Source organism: Lithobates pipiens, unplaced genomic scaffold (assembly GCF_037356315.1).
Source record: "Lithobates pipiens isolate NorthernLeopardFrog02 unplaced genomic scaffold, aLitPip1_a1.2 Scaffold_18, whole genome shotgun sequence".
Lineage (NCBI taxonomy): Eukaryota > Metazoa > Chordata > Amphibia > Anura > Ranidae > Lithobates > Lithobates pipiens.
Window position 1 is genome coordinate 20,383,977 of NW_027507758.1, and position 21,304 is coordinate 20,405,280.

General features: G+C 47.4%; 1 long non-coding RNA gene across 1 annotated transcript in view; it reads left to right on the plus strand.

The window, feature by feature from the left end:
- Nucleotides 1-16,086: 16,086 nt before the first annotated feature.
- The window catches only part of LOC143990026 (uncharacterized), a 50,426-nt gene continuing 45,208 nt past the window's right edge, over nt 16,087-21,304 (plus strand). Inside the window, exon 1 of the long non-coding RNA XR_013277112.1 lies at nt 16,087-16,169. This is a non-coding gene — a long non-coding RNA (uncharacterized LOC143990026). The remainder of the gene's footprint in view (nt 16,170-21,304) is intronic.

A 21,304-nucleotide genomic window follows, 5' to 3' on the forward strand; every position in this document is an offset into this window, starting at 1 on the left:
AAGCTTTGGGAATCCAGCGAACCACAGTGAGAGCCATTATCCACAAATGGCGAAGACATGGAACAGTGGTGAACCTTCCCAGGAGTGGCCGGCCGCCCAAAATTACCCCAAGAGCGCAGCGACGACTCATCCAAGAGGTCACAAAAGACCCCACAACAACGTCCAAGGAACTGCAGGCCTCACTTGCCTCAGTTAAGGTCAGCGTTCATGCCTCCACCATCAGGAAAAGACTGGGCAAAAATGGCCTGCATGGCAGAGTTCCAAGGAGAAAACCACTGCTGAGCAAAAAGAACATCAAAGCTCAATTTCTCCACAACACATCTTGATGATCCCCAAGACTTTTGGGACAACATTCTGTGGACCGATGAGACAAAAGTGGAACTCTTTGGAAGGTGTGTGTCCAAGTATATCTGGCGTAGAAGGAACACTGCATTTCATAAAAAGAACATTATACCAACAGTAAAATATGGTGGTGGTAGTGTGATGGTCTGGGGCTGTTTTGCTGCTTCAGGACCTGGAAGACTTGCCGTGATAAAAGGAACTATGAATTCTGCTGTCTACCAAGAGATCCTGAAGGAGAATGTCCGACCATCTGTTCGTGTACTCAAGCTGAAACGAACTTGGGTTCTGCAGCAGGACAATGATCCTAAACACACCAGCAAGTCCACCACCGAATGGCTGAAGCAAAACAAAATGAAGACTTTGGAGTGGCCTAGCCAAAGTCCTGACCTGAATCCTATTGAGATGTTGTGGTATGACCTTAAAAAGGCAGTTCATGCTCGAAAACCCTCTAATGTAACTGAATTAGGACAATTCTGCAAAGATGAGTGGGCCAAAATTCCTCCAGGACGCTGTAAAAGCCTCATTGCACGTTATCGCAAACGCTTGGTTGCAGTTGTTGCTGCTAAGGGTGGCCCAACCAGTTATTAGGTTTAGGGGGCAATCACTTTTTCACACAGGGCCATGATGGTTTGGATTTTTTTTCACCTTTAATAATAAACACCTTCATTTACAAATTGCATTTTGTGTTTACTTGTGTTGTCCTTGACTATTGTTTAAATTGGTTTGATGTTCCGAAACACTTAAGTGTGACAAACATGCAAAGGAACAGGAAATGAGGAAGGGGGCAAACACTTTTTCACACCACTGTATGCTTCGAGGGCCCGTTGGGAGCACACTTGAAGCAGGAGGTACGGAACAAAATTTGCAAAGGGGAATGCGTGGAGATTTTCTCCTTATTACCTCTGGAAAAGTTTAACTTAGATAGGGTCAAGCCGGACGACTCTAAAAAGGAGGACGAGGAAAAGAAGAGATACCGATTAATCCCGCTGACGTTTGCCAATTGGCTGCAAGTGTTCTCCATTATGGCTAGCGTCATAGGCGAAAAGAACCCCGAGCATTGCTCGTGTTGTTTTGTTATATGGATGCTATCGGGGAGGCGCATAGGGTTTATGAAGGCTCGGCTTGGCTGTGTTGCAACGAGCAGTTCCGCCAACGCAGGGCAGTTTCTTCGGTGGGACCATAAAGACATTAGGCTTTTTTGGGTTAAGCAGGCTTTAAAGGGGTGCCGGAAGGAACATAGGAGCAAGGATATGCGGCGGCCGGTGACGTTTTCGAATCTGTTGGCCATATGTGCTCAGCTGGAGTTGGTGTGCTCCTCAGACTATGAAGGTTTGCTGTTTTCGGCTGCGTTTTCACTGGACTTTTTTGGGGCGTTCTGCATTGGAGAACTTATTAGCCCTTCAAGGGGAGTGGTAGGTGGGATGTTGGTCCAGGATGTCCAGGTTTCTGAGGGAAAGGTGTCGTTGAAGTTGAGAAGGTCCAAAAGGATCAGAAGGGGCGAGGGGTGTTTGTGTGGTTGTACGCGTTGCCTGGCTGTGCAGTTTGTCCGGTACAGGCGGTTGTGGCTTTTCTGAGCGTTAGACCGGGTGGGGGTGGGCCTTTCCTAGGGCATGCAGATGGGTCCCATTTGTCCAAATTCCAATTTGTGGCGGTGTTACGGAAATGTTTGGGGAAGATAGGCTTGGATGGTTCCGCATACGCTTCACACTCCTTCCGCATTGGGGCGGCCACGGAGGCCGCCAGGTGCGGGTTGGATGAGGCAGCTGTGCGACAGATGGGGAGGTGGGAATCTAAGCGATTCCGCACCTATATTCGGCCTCATTTGGTTTTGGAATGATAAAAAAATAAAATGTGTTTCATACTGTGTAAAGGTTGGGGGGGTCGTTCTTGTTTGTTTTTTATGGGAATGGGGTCTGACGGGAATCACGTTGTTTTTCATTTCAGATGGAGGGCCTCCATGCCTCGTCTGGATTCTTGGGCACTTGTATGTGTGTTGGGGTGCCAGGAGAGGGGATGTGAGACCAGACGGGAGGCAGTTGGGGATCTCCAGGAGAGAGGCATACATAAGGTGGTTGGGGAGACCGGGAATGATGTGGGGCAGGGTGGTCCCGATGGAAAGGTACGCTGGGTTAGACAGACCACCAGACATGTTAGTCATCCACGCGGGTGGTAATGATTTGGGAGTGAGGACGGTCAGGGATCTGATCATGGACGTAAAGTCGGACTTGGTCTACTTGCGTTCGGCGTTCCCGAATACACTACTGCAGTGGTCTGATATGGTGGCGAGGATAGCATGGCGCATGGCCCGGTCCGTAGACAGGCTTAATAAAGCCAGGATATGGGTTAACAAGGTGGTGGGGAGGTTTTTGGCCCGGGAAGGGGGTATGGTTATTCGCCATAGGGAACTAGAGACGAACGTCGGTCTTTACTTAAGGAGGGATGGGGTTCACCTCACGGATGTGGGCATTGACCTATGGGCCCTGGGACTTCAGGAAGGGATTCAGGTGGCCCTGCGGGTGTGGAGGGGCCCTCAAGGTTGAGGTTTCATCCTTTCAGGCTGTGGCAGTGTTTATTTGTTGGTCAGTGATGGTAGCAGTAATGGATGTGGTAAAAGGGGTGGGGGGCTCATCGGTAGTATGGCCCCTCCGGTGTATTACATCAAAAGGTTGATGAATACTGGTTGGTTATACTGCGGGAAAGGGGGTTGTCTCCGAGCGGTACAGCTGGAGGCCTATGATGTTTGGTAAACGGTCCCGCAGTGTACTGGTGAGATATCCAGTGGAAAAAGGAGGTAGCTCCGTCACTGACCAATAAATTGGGTTGAAACATGTTGTTTCTCTGTTGTTGGTTATATATATTGAAGGTTATTTGGAGTTTTTACTTCAGTTTGTTTAATAAAGGCTGTTATGGCCATTATACTCCATAAGAACGGTGTGGTCTCTCATTTAAGGTAAAAGAAAGGGGGAAGGGAGTATAAAGGGGATGTAACAGGAAAGTGGGGATATCTGGGCTACACTGGTCAAGGGAAGACTGGGGAAATGTTTCCTGCAACAGACTGATGACATCATCGCTGCCTAAGCAAAGTCACTGAATTGAACATGAGGGTGGCTGTGGTCTGGTCACTGGAGGAGGGGGGACTTGGGAAATGCTTCTTCCTGCCTGCAGCAGACTAATGACATCATCTCAACCTGGGTAAAGTACAAGGGTGGCTTCATAATGATAAAAGGTTGAGCTTTTCTGATAAATGATACTATTTCTGTACATCGTGACATGTCAGAAAGGTATTCATGGAGACTTGTAAAGTCCACTTTTAGTATATAATATATAAAGTCCCTTCAGAGTTGATATTCTTTTTAAAATGAACCACTCAGGTAGATGGGATCGATCGAAACCTTCCTTATGCTGATTTCACAGCGACATCCTGCGTCCAGCTATCGTACGGCGGGCAGAATGAGGCTCCTTTCCAGTGATCACATGAACCCATCTCTCTTGGGCATTTGGCATTGAGAAAAAAAGGGTCATTCTAGTGAGAATCGTCCTTTGTCCCGGCTCCTCTTCCTGCTGCATTCATGTGCCTCTGGCAGCCCGGAGACAAGGGCCTGTGTTACCCTGCCAGACACACAATGCAAATCTTGTTGGTGCGTACGCGGATACAGACACGTAGCATCAATCTGAAACTTGAGTCCCGAGAGCCAGATTGCAGGAGAGCGCCGCAAAACGAGGGAGACTTAACCCGTTCATCGCTCGCCCATCTACACAATTCATCCAGGAGACCTCAAACGCTTTGCTTTTCATAATCAACTGACATATTAATACACCTTTTCGCCTTTCTTTCCTAATTCCCTAGAATACCTCGAGGGTGTCGGGACCTGAAAATTGTTATGTTATCTTCTGAGCAGGTGTTTGGTCTCAGATTATGAATACAAAATGAGAGAAGTCCGAGCAAGTTAAAGGGAATATGAAATTATAAAAATTTAGATCCACACCACCATCCCTGAAAGCCTGATCAATGTGGTAAACCGTATCAGTGACCTCTAATGCTAATTGAATCATTGGCAGCGTTCCATCTTCTCCTTTAGTTCATACTCCAATCGTTATCCAAAGTTTGTAGAATTCACCTCCTTAACATCTCTAAAATTTGCCCCTTTTTAACAAATGAAACCACCAAGCTCCTCATTCACTGCCTCGTTATCTCTCGCCTTGACCATTGCAACTCGCTTCTCATTGGCCTACCTCTCCATAGGCTGTTCCCTCTTCAGTCTATCATGAATGCTGCTGCCAGACTTATCCACCTTACCAATCGCTCAGTGTCTGCCAACCCTCTCCTCCAATCCCTACACTGGCTCCCAACCCCCCAGCAAATTAAATTCAAAAATACTAACCAACAACATACAAAGCCGTTCACAACTCTGCCCCCGAGCTACATCACCGATCTTGTCTCCAATTATCACCCAAATCGTCCTCTCCGCTCTTCTCAAGACCTCCTACTCTCAAGCTCTCTCGTCTCCTCCTCCCATGCTCGTCTCCAGGATTTCTCCAGAGCCTCTTCCATCCTCTGGAAATCGCTACCTGCACCGGTCCGGTTATCCCCTACTCTTGCTACCTTCAGGCGATCCCTGAAAACTCATCTTTTTAGGAAAGCCTATCCTACCACTTCCATCAGCTCATTCCCCACAGTTACAACCTTTTGTATCACTACCCCACCCTATTAGATTGTAAGCTCTTCTGAGCAGGGCCCTCTTAATCCTCTTGTATTTTATTGTATTGTAACTGTATTGTCTCTTTTTTATATTGTAAAGTGCTGTGTAAACTGTTGGCGCTATATAAATCCTGTATAATAATAATACTCCAGTCGGTATGTGAGTCCAGCAATAGACCGTAATGGGCAGCCTGGGCCCTTCTTGAAGGTGTGGTGGGCCCAGCCATAGAAGGTAAGGAAAGCCTGGGTCTAACATGGAAAAAGTGCCAGGGCCAGCCCTAGAGGGTAATGGGCTGCCTGGGCCTAACTTGCAAATGTGGTGGGCTCTGCAAAACAGAGTAAGGACACCTTGGGTCCAACTTGGAAAATGTGCCAGGGCCAGCCTTAGAGGTTATTTGGGCATCCTAGACCTAGCTTGGCATATGTGCTGAGCCCCGCCATTGAGTGTAATGGGAAGCCTGGACTTAAGGCTCCTTTCACACTGGGGTGGGAGCAGAATCGGCGGTAAAACGCACTATTTTTAACAACGCTTTACCGTCATTTTAGCGGCAGTATTCGGTCGCTAGCGGCCACGAAAGGGTTAAAACCACCACAAAGCTCTGCAGCAGCACTTTTCCATCAGTATAGCTGCGCTGCCCCATTGATTTCAATGGGCAGGAGTGGTGTACACACTGCTCCTTCACCGCTCCAAAGATGGTGCAGCGGCTGTTTCAAGTCGGTTTGCAGTCGCTATTTTTAGTAGACATGAGCAGACTGAAATATTTTGTTTCGGAATTTCGTTTTCTTCCGAAAAAAAAATGTATGGAACCGTGTGTCAGAGGGGGGCAGAGTCACCGGGTGGCCCCGCCCTCCATTATAAAAGAACTGTCAGAAGAAGAGAAGCGTCACACAACGGGAGCCTCCCATTGCGCGGAGCAGCCCGTGAACCAAGAAGAGACGCCGTGGAGGAAGATGCCGGAAGACAACACCGGATCAAGAAGAAGCAGATCGGAGGAAGAAGAAGATCGGAGGAAGAAGAAGATGGAGGAAGAAACTGAAGGATGAAGAAAAAAAGAAGGAAGGAATAAGATGAAAGAAGATTTTAATAAAGGAATTGTCAAAAACCGTCTCCTGTAATTTTTAACACTTTGTCCCTTTTTTGGTGAAATGGTAGGGGTACTCTTGTACCCCCTTACCATTTCACACGGGGGGCTGGTATCTGGGGGTCCCTTTGTTAAAGGGGGCTTCCAGATTACGATAAGCCCCCGCCCTGCAAACCCCCACAACCACCAGCCAGGGTTGTGGGGATGAGGCCCTTGTCCTCATCAACATGGGGACAAGGTGCTTTGAGGGGCTACCTCAAAGCACCCTCCCAATGTTGAGGGCATGTGGCCTGGTACGGTTCAGGAGGGGGGGCCGCTCTCTCGTACCTCTCTTTTCCTGCAGCCTGCCAGGTTGCGTGCTCGGATAAGGGTCTGGTATGGATTTTGAGGGGGACACCACGCCATTTTTTTTTTGCCGCGGGGTTCCCCTTAAAATCCATGCCAGACCTGAAGGGCCTGGTATGGATTTTGAGGGGGACCCCCACGCCGTTTTTTTTTATTATTTGGCACGGGGTTCCCCTTAAAATCTATGCCAGACCTGAAGGGCCTGGTATGTATTTTGAGGGGGACCCCCACGCCATTTTTTTTTATTATTTGGCATGGGGTTCCCCTTAAAATCTATGCCAGACCTGAAGGGCCTGGTGTGTATTTTGAGGGGGACCCCCACGCCATTTTTTTTATTATTTGGCACGGGGTTCCCCTTAAAATCTATGCCAGACCTGAAGGGCCTGGTATGGATTTTGAGGGGGACCCCCACGCCATTTTTTTTTATTATTTGGCACGGGGTTCCCCTTAAAATCTATGCCAGACCTGAAGAGCCTGGTATGTATTTTGAGGGGGACCCCCACGCCATTTTTTTTTTGCCGCGGGGTTCCCCTTAAAATCTTTGCCAGACCTGAAGGGCCTGGTATGTATTTTGAGGGGGGCCCCACGCCATTTTTTTTTTGCGTGGGGTTCCCCTTAATATCCATACCGAAGGGCCTGGTATGTTCTTGAAGGGGAACCCATGCTGTTTTTTCTTTTTTTTTTTTACATTAAAGTCGTGTTGTAAGTCGCGCTGTGATTCACACTCAAGTCGTGTCCAAGTTGCCTCCCAAGTCGTGCTGGAAGTCGTGTTGCCTCTGTGTGAATGAATGGACTGTTATGATACAAGTTCAATAAACACAGATTGTTATTGTTTCACGTCGAATCTCCTATCTGTATCGAACTGTGTCAAAACGAAAACAAAAATAAAGCATTTATGTTGGATCTTTCGTTTTTCGGACTCTGTGCTTTCGTTATCGTTTGTCAAAACGATAACGAAAATACCTGAAATTCGGACGAAAGCGAATGCACATGTCTAATTTTTAGCGCAATAGCACCTGCAAAATGACCCAATGTGAAAGGGGTAACTTGGGATATGTGTTGTTCCCAGCCATACAAAGTAAATGGCAGCCTGGGTCTAAGCCCTTGTACACACGGTCGGAGATTCCGACGGAATGTGTCCTATCGGACCGTTTTGTCGGATAATCCGACTGTGTGTGGTCTGCATTGGACTGTTTCCGTCGGAATATCCGTCGGACCCAATTTTCCAACTTGTTGGAAATATTTTCCGACAAACTGGTCCGATCGGACATACTCCGATCATGTGTAGAGAATTCCAATCGGACAAAGTGCTACGCATGCTCAGATCAAATTCCTACACCAAAGCTATTGGCTAATAGCCTGAACGTAGTCCCGTCGTAACGAAATAACGTCATCACGTTCTGATCGATCGGATTTTCCAACAACTTGGTCCGACCGTGTGTATGCAACAGTTTCGGACACAATCTGTCGGACAAAATCCAACGGATTTGGTTGGCAGAATGTCCGACCGTGTGTACAAGGGCTAACAAGGGGTATGTGTTGAGTCTAGACCTCAAAGAGTAATGACCAGCCTAGGCTTCAGCGAATGTGCTATTTACAGCCATTGAGCTTAATTTGCAGCCTGGCCCTAACGTCGGAATGTGGTGGGCCCAGCTGTAGAGTGTAATGAGCACCCTGGACCTAGCTTTGCAGATGTGTGGGGCCCAACCATTGAGCAAACAAGGCAGCCTGAACCTAACTTGGCTTATCTGCTGTTCCTAGCTATACAGAGTAATGGGTAGCCAGGATTTGTCAAGGTGTGTTCTGGGCCCAGCCCCACAGGTGGCCAGCCTAGTAGGGTTGTCACCTCACCCCTTTAAAACCAAACACATAATAAATACACGGGTTCTGTGGCTGATTAAGATGGTAAATAAATTCACTTGGTGCCTTATCTGCATTAAATTAGTCTCAGAACTTTTGTAATTCACATGTGTTTGGGTTTAAAGGGATGAGGTGGCAACCCTACAGCCTAGGCCTCAGCGTATGTGCTGTTCCCAGCCATTGAACATAATGGACAGCCAGGACCTATGCTGGACCTAACTTTGCAAATGTGTTTGACACAGCGATTTGTGTAATAGGCAGCCTGACCCTAACTTGGCGCATGTGCTGGGCCCAGCAACAGACCATAATATGCAGCCTGGACTCACCTTGGCATATGTGACATGTGCCAAGTGTAATGAGCAGCCTGGACCTAAATGCACATATGTGCTGGGCCCAGCAAAAAATTGTAATGGGCAGGTATATGTTGAGGTATGTGTTCCAACACATATGTCAAGTTAGGTCCAGCCTGCCCGTTGCACTCAATGGTTGGGTATGTAACATACTCCAAGTTGATTCTAATCTGCCCATTAAATTTAATTGCTTGGTCAGCACATTTGCCAAGTTATGTCCAGGTTGATCTATAATGCTTTATAACTGGGCCCAACACATACATCAGATTAAGTCCAATCTGCCCATTACATGTAATGGCCGAGAACACCACATTCGCTGAGGTCTAGGTTGGTAATTTTTTTGAAATAATGGGCCCAACACATGCACCCTGTTAGGTCCAGTTTGCCCATTATGGTTCACGGCCGGGCCCAGCACAAGTTAGGCCCAGGCTGCCCATTACAGTCAATAGCTGGGCCCAAAGCATGGCCAAGTTAGGTCCAGGCTGCTTATTATTTTCAATGGCTGGGCTTGGCACATACACTAAATTGCACCCAGAATGCCTATTACAATTTTTTGCATGGCCCAACAGATATGCCAATTTGGGTTCAGGCTGTTTATTTCACTTGCCATTTGTCACAAACAAAGGTCAGTCCATGCAGACCGTTATGGTCTGTTGCTTGGCTCAGCACATACACCAAGTTAAGTCTAGGTTGCACATTATACCTAATGGCTGGGTCAAAGACATTTGTAAAATTAGGTCCAAGTTGGACCCAAGACATATCTCAAACTTCGTCCAGACTGCCCATTAGACATGTGCAATTCGTTTTGGTCTGAATACAAATTCGGTCAAATCTTTGGTAATTCAGAGATTCGGATGCATCTGAATCTCTGAATAAAATGGTAACAAATTTAGTTGAAATCCACTAAAATTAATTTAGTTTTTTCGTTTTCTAACAAATTCCAACTTTTCAGAACAATTAGAATTCGGATTGGTCTAAAAATGACCAACGACTCTAATTCTGTGTGAAGAAATAGCTGGTTGTTAAGCAGCGGGCTGAGAAGCCGGCCACTCACGTCCTTAACCAAGAGTCATCATCTGTCAGCTGGCTTCCCCACTGATAGATGAATGTAAAAATAAAGAATGCAAGCAATAGAAACAGGTTAAAAAAAATGGCATAGGGTCTCTCCCCCCCCTCCCCAATCCATACAAGTCCCTTCGGATTTAGTATGGATTTTAAGGGGAACCCCCTAACATAAAAAAATAAAAAAAAGTTGTGCCCCCCCCAAAATCCATACCAGGCCCTTATCTGTACATGCAGCCTGGCAGGTCAGAAAAGGGGGATGACAGCCGAGCGCCCCCCCCACCCACCGAACCATAACAGACCACATGCTCTCAACATGGGGGGTGGGTGCTGTGGGGAAGGGGAAGCTCTGCTCCCCCACCCCTCTTCCTGACAACCCTGGGCTGTGGTAGTTGGGGTTTGTGGGTGGGGCGGCTTATCAGAATCTGGAAGCCCCCAGAAACCCCGACCCCTCCCATGTGAATGGGTATCTTGTACCCGTACCCATTCCCCCAAAAAAGTGTCAAAAAGTAAGAAAGACAGGAAGCAGTGTCAAGGGACACTATTTTTTTCTTCTTTTAAGATTACAATAAGCCCCCCACCCACAGACCCCGAAAACCACAGCCCAGGGTTGAAGAGGGCCTTGTTCCCATCAACATGGGGACAAGGTACTTTGGGGTGGGGGCTCAGTCATCAGTTTTCATGTTCACATGGTCTAGACTTAATTGACATGTAAGTACCGTATTAATCGACGTATAAAACGCGCTGACGTATAACACGCACCCCAAGTTTAGGAGGGAATTTTAAGGAAAAAAACTTTTAGGAGGAAAATTTAAGGAAAAAAAAACTTACATTTAAATGCCCATCAATGCAGCCTTATCAGTGTCATTTGCAGCCTTGTCATGCATCCTGTCCATCATTGCAGCCTTGTCATGCAGCCTGTCCATCATTGCAGCCTTGTTATGCAGCCTGTCCGTCATGCAGCCTTGTCATGCAGCCTGTCCATCATGCAGCCTTGTCATGCAGCCTGTCCATCATTGCAGCCTTGTCATGCAGCCTGTCCATCATTGCAGCCTTGTCATGCAGCCTGTCCATCATGCAGCCTTGTCATGCAGCCTGTCCGTCATGCAGCCTTGTCATGCAGCCTGTCCATCATTGCAGCCTTGTCATGCAGCCTGTCCATCATGCAGCCTTGTCATGCAGCCTTGTCATGAAGCCTGTCCATCATTGCAGCCTTGTCATGCAGCCTGTCCATTATTGCAGCCTTGTCATGCAGCCTGTCCATTATTGCAGCCTTGTAATGCAGCCTTGTGCATCATTGTCCCCTTGTCAGTGTTCATTTCAGATTTTAAAAATGGCGCAGCCGAGATGTCCTGTGTATCTCGGCGGCGCCCGGTAGTACTCGGCCACCTTTGGCCATTCTCGGCAGCTTTCTGCCGCCTTGGCCGTTCTTGTCAGCTTTCGCCCGCTCTCTGCCTTTCTCGCAGTTTTCGGCCGCCGAGAAGGGCCGAAGGTGGCCGAAAGCCGCCGAGAATGGCCGAAGGCTGGCCGAAAGCCGCCGAGAATGGCCGAAGGCGGCTGAAAGCTGCGAGAAGGCCCGAAGGCAGCTGAAAGCCGCCCAGGGCTCCAAAATCGCACAAAAATCGCAGAGGATCGCCGTATAACATGCACCCACGATTTTCCCCTGGTTTTAAGTTATACACCGATAAATACGGGTACTTAGTGGGATGAGTTCATTTCTCCCCTCTTACAGAATAAGACTCTGGATAAACAAGGGATTTGGTAGTAAATATGATATACAAAGAGCTACAATATATAGTCACCAGTAAGAAGACCTTCCTCCAGCGATTCTTTACTATGGACAATTGTCCATTACCTCAATATGTCATCTCAAAGTTGCTATGATTGTTTTTATGAATATCTGGTCAATAACATGTGATTGTTATGCTTATTTATTATGTATGTACTCATATTGCCATGTCATGTTTTTTAATGGATAAAACGTCTTGTACATTGACTCATCTTTTAGCCATACTAGATCTACCTCATTTAAAGCCCTAAACCCTCTTTTTCTCACCCACCCACTGCCCCAAAGCACCCACCCCCCCCCCTTCATGTTGAGGGCATGTGGCCTGGTATGGTTCAGGAAGGCCCCCCCCCTTTCCTGACCTGCCAGGCTGTATGCTCAGATAAGAGTCTATTATGGATTTTGGGGGGGGGACCCCACGCCGTTTAGTTTTTTTAATTTTGGCCTGGGGTTCCCCTTAAAAATCAATAACAGACCCAAAGGGCCTGGTCAAGGCTGTCTTTAAGGCAGGGCAAAAGGGGCAGCTTCCCTGAGCCCTGTCATTGTTGTGGGGCCCAAAGCAGCTGTCTCATACGTGCCAACTATCCCAGTTTAAATTCCCTTGTCCTTTGAAGTTTTAGTCCTGTGCTTTGTCCCGATATCTCAGTGTGAAGTGCTGGTACTAATGATGCCCAGCTCTGCCCTATTGTTGTGTACAGGTGACTCATCTGCAGACCTGTGTTTACATATAAATAACCGGCATTCATATGTAAATAGTGGCGGCATTCATAAGTAAATTGCTGAGGACGGCGGCATTGATATGTAAATAAAGGCGGCTTTCATATGTAGATCATGCCCCATGTAGTGAGGAGATGATGTGCTGTAACCTCTAGCAACCATTTAGTGAGCAGTAATACTGTACAGTAATCTCTAGCAACCAATTAACAGGCAGGAATCATTTTCTGTAACCTCTAGCAACTAATCAGTGAGCCGTAATGTGTGCTGTGACCTCTAGCAACCGGTCAGTAAGCAGTAATGTTATGCTGTAACGGTTGGCAACCAATCGCAATTGCTGCCTGATCTGATACAGTTAACAGAGTTTAAGTCTAGCTGCTATTTATTGTATGTCTCAGAGCAGGTGGAGAGTGAAATTGCATGGGGGGGAGGGGCCCAAGAAATTTTTTGCCCAGGGTCCAATCAATATTAAAGATGGGCCTGGTATGGACTTTTCTATTGCCGGTATTTTTTATCTTTATATTTATCTGTCAGTGGGGAAGCCCTCTGATGATGAGTCATGGTTGCTAAGGATGCGGACGGCCGGCTTCCAGGCCTGCTGCATAACAACCAGCTATTTCTTTACACAGAATTCGATTCGGTTGATAGTTTTTCCACTGATCAGAATTCTAATCGCTCTGAAAAGTTGGAATTATTTTGAAAATTAATAAAGGAAGCAAATTTTTATGAAAATTAAACTAAATTTAACAAAACCGAAACAAAATAAAACTAATTCTGAAAACAAAACTAAACGAATTCCATAACGAAACGAAATTAGTAACATAACGAATCGATCCAAAATTAAACAAAACAATTTTTTTCCATTCTGCACATGTCTACTGCCCATTACATGCTCATTGGCTGGGAACAGCACATTTGCTGAGGCCTAGGCTGTGGGGCCCAGCCATTAAGTGTGATGGAAAACCTGGACCTAACAAGGTGCAGGTGCCAGGCCCATGGGCAGCCTGAACCTAACTTGATGCATTTGTTAAGCCAATCCATTGAGTATAATGGGCACCCTGGACCTAACTTTGTGTACCTGCTGAGCCCAGCCATTGAGTGTAAGGTGCAGTCTGGACCCAACTTGGCCTATGTGCTTGGGTCAACAATAGAGCAACCTGGATCTAACTTGGCATGTGTGCTGTGCCCAGCCATAGGAAGTAACGACAGGCAGGGCTGGACTTACCATTGGGCTTTACTGGGCTCAAGTCCATGGGCCCCTGGCCAATAGGGGGCCCGCGGGCCCCTGTAGAGATACATAGCCGAGTGTACTCGGTTTTGGCTTCGCTCACAGTCACGCCAAGTCCTGCCCTATGATGGACATTACACAGGGACTGGGCGTGACTCTGAGCCGAGCCAAGTACACTCGGCTACTCTTGGCTCTGCTCGAGACTGCGAGAGGACTCGAGAGCCGCCGAGAGGAACCGAGAGCCGCCGAGATAAACAGGACTCTGGGGTAAGGCTGCAAATGACAAGGCTACACTGACAAGGCTGCAATGACACTGGACAAGGCTGCAGATGGATGGGCAAGGCTGCAGATGGACACTGATGAGGCTGCATTTATGGGCATTCCTTAAACTTCCCTCCTAAAAGTTTTTTTTCCTTAAAATTCACTCCTAAATTGGGGTGCGTGTTATACACTGATAAATACGGTAATGTATAGAAGGTAGGGCCCGAAAGTGACTCAAGCCCCGGGGCCCCCACCACCCTAAGTCCTGCCCTGACGACAGGCCTAGACCTAACTTGGTGTACTGTATTTGCTGCCCTGTGCCCAGCTATAGATAATAATAGACAGCCTGGACATAACTTGGTAAATGTGGCAGGTGGAGCCATGGAGTGTAATAAGCAGCCTGGACTGAACCTGGTGTATATGTTGGGCCAACACAAAGACCATATTGCACACCCTGGACCTAAATTGAAAAGTAGTATATAAACTGTGTTCATGTTATTTTGCATGTAATGGAGGACAGGACTGGGAACTGGGACTTTTTGTGCTTTGGGGGGCAAGGGGAAATTTATGGTTTACTTAAATTACTTATTAATTAATTAAAGTCCTAAAAACCACCAAAGACCACCATCCCATAGTTCCACCTTTCACGTTGACCCCTAAATGACTGAACCTGAGACAAAGTCGTGTGGTATCAGTGACAATGAGTTGGTGGGATTAATGGTCCCAGTGCTACTAGCTGGTTAAACTGGCGCACACGGGCTCTGGAGCTTCATGTAAACACTGGCGCTTTCACTTGTGGTCAGTGATATGTTTAGACACGCGTACACACCTAATTAAACACCCAGCAAAAATTAGCAGCTACTTCTGTGAACGGATCCCTTCAATGCGAAGAAATGTGACACTACTAAACTTCACCCGCAAAGCAAACACGTGTAGCTGGAAATAGCCACAGGATGTATTTTATAGAATTACTGGGTGCTCTGTCCTTTAAGAATTACCCTCCCCTTCCACAAAACGCAGGACTGGTGGAAAGTACTTACTTGGCTTAAGTATTGTGTGGTAAGGTCCAGAATTGGTGACCACCTCTCTAACCTTCATCAATTGTCTTCCAATAAATCAATCCATATTCTGTGCCCCCTCCTTCTCCCTGGTCATTATAATCAGGTCTGAAAGACAGTCTACGCAAATCCAAACAAGAAAAGCGTAATTGGAGAACAAATTAGACTGAGTCCATGGGTAGGGTGGTCAATTTCCCGGGAGTAACTTCGTCCAGGGGTCAAAACAGAAGTGTAAGTCAGGAGGTGGAAGGGCCATGTTTCCTACTAGCCACAGTGCACAGGGGGAAGAAATGATGACAACCAGTAAAATGAACATTTACAAGAACACCTTCACAGGCACAAAGACATACTACAAACAAATTGTGAGTACAACCTAATTTGTACAGTATTGGGAAGGAGTTCTCCTTTAAGCTCAGTATTTGTACCAATCTGCTACAATAAAGGAAATAATCAGACTTGGGGCCTGTGTTAATGGGTTTTTGCATAGCCATAGAAGCCTAAGGGAGTACCCAACCCACTTGAAGAGGTAAAAGGAGGGTGTCAATTGCACCTGTCAACTAATTCTGGTCTTAGAAGCATCTTAAACTGAGGCCCCCAACACAAGCCCAAGCCAACCAACACAAGCCCTTAAAATGGACTTGTCACAAACCTGGGCAAACTGAGAATGTGAAGAAATATTCATAATGGGAGGTTATTAAAAGCATAAAGAATGTAGGCAGGTGCCATCTATTTTCTCCATCAAAGGTGGTGCTCGAGAATCCTCTATGATTTCCTGGATCATTGGGGAAGTTATCTGATTGGATTCTGTTGCCTCATGTGACTCTGGCAGCCATATTGGGTCAGGCAGAGCTAATTTAAGGCCCTGGTTCCCAGGCTTAGCACAAAGTTTGCGTGTGGGTACAGTAGGGACAGGTCACCTGTCTGATAGGGGCAGTAATAGTGGAAGGAGAGGTTCCTGGTGAGTAGAGAAAGAGCAGGGACATGAAGTCCCTACTGGAAGCTTCCCCGTTTGGGCGCAGACTGGCCAGGATGCATTCTATCCTTCAAGACAGATGCTGTCTGAGCATCTGAGACCTGCCACCACCCTGTTCTCTACAACAGCCTGTGAGTTGTGTTGTTTTAACTTTAACAAAAATACAGTTCTGTTATTGCATCTGGTCTCCGAGTGTTTACTGCTGCCTTTACACACACATGAACTTTAATGACATCCCAGTCTTAGTCCGTAGAGTTCAATATTGAGTTGGCCCGCCCTTTGCAGCTATAACAGCTTCAACTCTTACTATGGGGCTTCCATTGTCAGCTGCCTCCTCTGCACCCACCTCAACAGAGAAGCTGCCACTGACAGATCAGCATGGGACCAGACCGGATCGGTTTCAGAAAAGGTATGTATAGCAATCTCTTCTTACCTGGGCTAGATAGGTTAGTCTTAGATTGTGGGTGCGAGTAGATTTAAAGATTTTAGTATTAGGGTGTACTTCTGCTTTAATTCAGTATGCATCAGAATCTCTAAGGAACATTTCCAGCATCTTGATGAACCCATAAATTAAAGAATTCCAAATCTTCTGAAGGAAAAATGGGGTCCAACCAGCCCAACTGCTGGGAAGTATTTTGTAATTGTAGCGGTACCCTCTTGAGAGCTGCTGAGTGTTGTGGTCCGTCCGTTACCCTGCCCAGCCAGGCACACAGTTCTCATTCACCCTCAGGCAGTAAACCAGTCTTTGAACCTTGTTTTGTATTTTTATTGAGGAGAATAAACTTGAATGGGGATTGGGATACTCATGAGATGCCCAAACTGATTGCAGAAAAATATATATGGGACCAACTATATACACCTCTGGTATATTCAACTCAAATCTTCAACTCCAGCACATCACTTGCTTGCAGAATATCTCTCCTCAACACCTCCAGCACATCACTTGCTTGCCAGACCAGCTAGCACTGATTTGTAGGCCTGGCACTGGCTCAGCCAGGCCTAGGGTGAATGCCCTTTGTTGGCAGGGACCATGGGCCCGTTTAGTGTATCAAAAAATGGTAGGTAGTCCCAGTGCTAGCTGTCCATGTGGCTACTGCTCCCAGTACCATCTCTTCAGGCCCTGCCAGCCTCCCTGGCTGCAGCTGCCTCTCTCCACTGTCCATGCCACCACAGTCCACTCCACTGGCTCTGCACCTATCCCAGACTGCAATCTCCCAGTCCCATCAGGCATGCCTCCCCAGTCCTTCCTGACTGTGTGTCACTCACCAGCCCTCTTGGCTACAACCTGTTGTTCCTCTCATGGAGAATTTGCCTGGCAGTGCTCTCCCGCTGTCCTCTCTTGCTCCCGTGCCACTTGTCCAGGACACCTCCATGTGTTGTGAGAAGGGTCCTGTCCGCACCCGGGCGAGCCCCAGGCCCAAGGTCACCCCCCCAAACTGGGGAGCTCCCTCAAAGGCCCCAACAGCCTAACACTCCATCTTCAGCTTCCTGGATTGGCAGGGGCAGGGTATTTAGGGAGGCCTGCCCCTGCCAATCCAGGTTTAGGATTGGTCAGGGCTCCCCAGAACCGCCCAAACAGACAGCTCCACCTCCCCTCTCCTCCTTCCCTTCCAGAAAACGCTAAAATATTCTGGAAAGAAGTGGGAGGTCTCGATGATGCTGCCTGTGAGTCAGCCAGCTTTGCTCTGAGTCACTGCCAACCCAGATCAAAACACACCCAGGCTGCCAGGCCTGGAAACTTAAACTCTCACAAAAACATGGACTATCCTTCTAGCACATTAGAGGCTGCTACATAAGCTTCTGGAACTCATCATGAAAAAATAAATTATGTAAAGATTAGTTTGCGCTACAATAAGTATTCCAGCTGCAAACACACCCAGTGTGTATAGTAATCAAAATATGTGTATGAATTAGTTCTGAGCTATGAACATGAATCAAATAATAGAGGGGGGCCCTGATGACGTCAATGAGACAAAACATGCAGGGCGGTGTTACACAGACAGAGGAGAGATACTGTGAGATTCTGTGTATTCTGTTATCCTTTCATTTCGTGCATTGTGTGAAACTGAAACCTGAGGGGAAGTGACTAAGAGGTAATTTCTGATGAACCTGTGGACACGTTTATCCATGTGAGTGCATGAGTGCACTATGAGATTGTTTTCTTCCTTTTGAGTGGAGCTTTACTGGTGTAATGCTGACTATCATATCCATTGAGGTATCCACCCGCAGCCATTGATCCAACATCTTTGGGTCAGCTATTATTGGGGACCATCAGTGAGGTGAGGTTACACCCTTGGGGGTCTCCTGGTGTTGGTATTACATGGACGATTTTGATATCACTTCTATAAGATCTTTTGGACTTTTTGGTTGTTTTTGTGAATTTTTATTTTTTTTGTGAAATTTTAAATCATTTTAAGTAAAAAGAGTAGTGGTGCACTGTACTGGGGTGGAATTTGCCTACCCCCACGGAAACAGTATGCTATATCCACAATTAGCAATCTTAAAACTAAAATAGGTATAAATATAGATATAAATATAGGTACAACATAAACTCAATTGCTCAAATAAAACATGTGTGTGAATCTGTGCGGCATACTACAATAGCAAGTAGTGATACTTTCAGTGTTCATAAAGTGGTAAAAAACATTAATACGCAATCTACGATAAAGAATATAAAATCTAAAATATAAAAAATATATATAAAATATAAATTAAGAGCAAAATTCCAAAGTGCAACGTGTTGCGATAAGTTAGAAATCGCATAAAGTGCAAGTGCTCTAATGAAATAAAAACAGGCAACCTTTCAAATATATGCAAATATATGATAACAAACAACACTAGTATAAAAGACAAATGTCCATTTAAAGTGCAAAGTGCTGCGATTATTCTCGAAATCGCACAGAGTACTAGTGCTTTAACGTAACAATTGTGATTAAATGTGGAAGAATTGCGATGGGGGGGGGGGGGGGGCAGTGGTGCTAGTGATGGGGAATGTATCCTTCGTGGTTCCGTATAATCTGGTGATGGGTGTCCCCTTACCTTACCGCTGTAAGGTAACAGCGTGTATAATGATCTTTGGGATCCTTGGTGGTGTTTCCCTTTAACATTCCATTGTGGTGTTCCCAGTTCCTGGCAGGTTATGTTGTCCCTTTAAGGGATTTCTTTGGGATTTTGCAGCAATAGGGTCCCTCAGCAGAATGGCATGTGTGTGGGTTCAAGAAGACATGGAGGAAGGATGCCCCATAGTGTAGCATGTTCAAACAATCAGTTTTTATTTAAAAAATGTAAATTATTTTAGGTTTATTCATATTTCATCTGGATTCACGTGCATGGTTTTGGTATTTTACTATCAAACATATTAGGATTAATTTTTTTATGCATGCATATTTGATTCAAGTTCATAGTGCAACACTAATTCATACACCTGTGGTACCCATTATCTAGGTAGGTGCTAGAGTTAGGGCTTCTATAGTGCAGGTACATTTGGGCAGGCCTAGCAAGAAGCTAGGCCTGTTTGTTTTGATCTGCGTGGGCTGGGAGTGGCTCAGTGTAGGCTGTTGACTCACAGTTGGCATCATCTTTTGGTTACCTCCCTCTGGCTTCTAGAGGGTTCTAGAAGAGAGGAGGGGAAGAAAGGTGGAGCTGTCTGGGGGTGTTCTGGGGAGCCTTGACCAATCCCTAACCTGTTTTGGCAGGGGGCTGGCCTCCTTAAATACCCAGGATCAGCCCAGCTGGGGAGGAGAGTTGGGGTGAAAGAACTGGGAGATGGAGTACTAGCTGTCAAGGCCTTGGTGGAAGCTCCTCAGTCTGGGGGGGGGGGGGGTGACCTTGGGGCCTGGAGCTCAGGAGTGGCAGGGACCCTCATACAAACCACGGGGGTGTTTTGACCAGGAGCAGGAGAGGATAGTGGAAGGTACTGCCAGGCAAAGTCTCCAGTAGGGATCCACCAGGTGTCGGTGAGTGGCGCACAGCCTGGAACGCTGGGGAGGCACACCAGAGCAGGATTGGGAGAGAGAAAGAAACAATCTGAGATGGGATGTAGAGCCAGCGAGGACTGTGGAGTCATGGGCAGTGGAGTTTGGGCAACTCCGGCCGGGAGGGCTGGCAGGGCCTGAAGAGGACTAGCTGGGAGCAAGGACCAGGACTGGGAACAGTGAGTAACACGCTTCTGAAACTCACTTTCCCCTGACTTCTACAGAAACACTTATAGATAGAACCCTGGAAGATCTGCATGAGAGATTTTCTCACTTCCCCAGACAATTATATAACTGGGCCACAACTGTCACCTCACTCCCCAGTGGACCTGTCAGCCCTGATGTCTGCCTTCTCTACTATGCTCTCAAAAGGCTTAGCTCAAACAGCAGCCCAGATTACCTCATCCGTACATGCTGACCAGCAACAGCTGGGAGCTAGGATTGAGGGAAAATAAATCAGACCAGGCAGCACGCAGGATTAACCAGAACACCGACAGGATCCAGGACCTCCAGGATCAGTTGGAGATGGCCCTATACAAAATAGATGACCTCGGGAATAGGTCAAGAAGGTATAATTTTAGAATTCGGGGGGTCCCAGAAACAGTTAAAGATGTTCCCACAGCAGTCAGGACAATGCTTAAGGACCTGTTGCTGGACATCCCAGAACACAGGATGGAACTGGACAGAGCACACAGGCCCTGCAACTGCCACGCAAAGACAGTCTGCTCAGAGACATAATTGTAAAGCCCCATTTTTACGTAGCAAAAGAGGGAGTTATAAAAAAGCCTCCAGGGCCGCAGAAAGGATCTTACTGCAGGGTCAACCAGTCCAGATCTTTGCTGATCTCTCACCGTATACAGTCCAGAAATGGCGCGCCCTGAAACCTCTGCTCTGGGCTCTTATGCAAAGAGATATCACGTACAGATGGACCTTCCCCCTGCGCCTGAATTTCTCTTATCAGAATAAACCCTATGGCCGCGTACACACGGGCGGACTGTTGGCTCAACTTTGTCCGCTGAACAGTGTTTCAGCGGACAGTCCGCTCGTGTGTGGGGCTTCAGCGGACAGTTTCAGCGGACAGTTTGACGAACAAAGTTTTTCGGAAATTCCGAAAAACTGTCCGCTGAAACTTGGTTTGAGCGAACAGTCCGCCCGTGTGTAGGCTACTTTCGAAATGAGCAAACTGTTCCCGCTCGGAGGGAAGTCTGCTCATTTCGAGCGCGTGTGCAGGTAGGCGGGGCCCGCGACGGAGACGTCGCGGGCTCCGCCGCCTGGAATGGACTTAAAGGGGAACCCCAACGCCGAAAAAAATCGGCGTGGGGGTCCCCCCAAAGTCCACAACAGACCCTTGTCCGAGCACGCTACCCGGCCGGCCAGGAAAGGGGGGCGAGCGAGCGCGCCCCCCCTCCTGAGCCGTACCAGGCCGCGTGCCCTCAACATGGGGGGTGTCTTGGGGAAGGGGGGCCGCGCGGCCCCCCCACCCCAAAGCACCTTGTCCCCATGTTGATGAGGACAAGGGCCTCTTCCCGACAACCCTGGCCGTTGGTTGTCGGGGTCTGCGGGCGGGGGG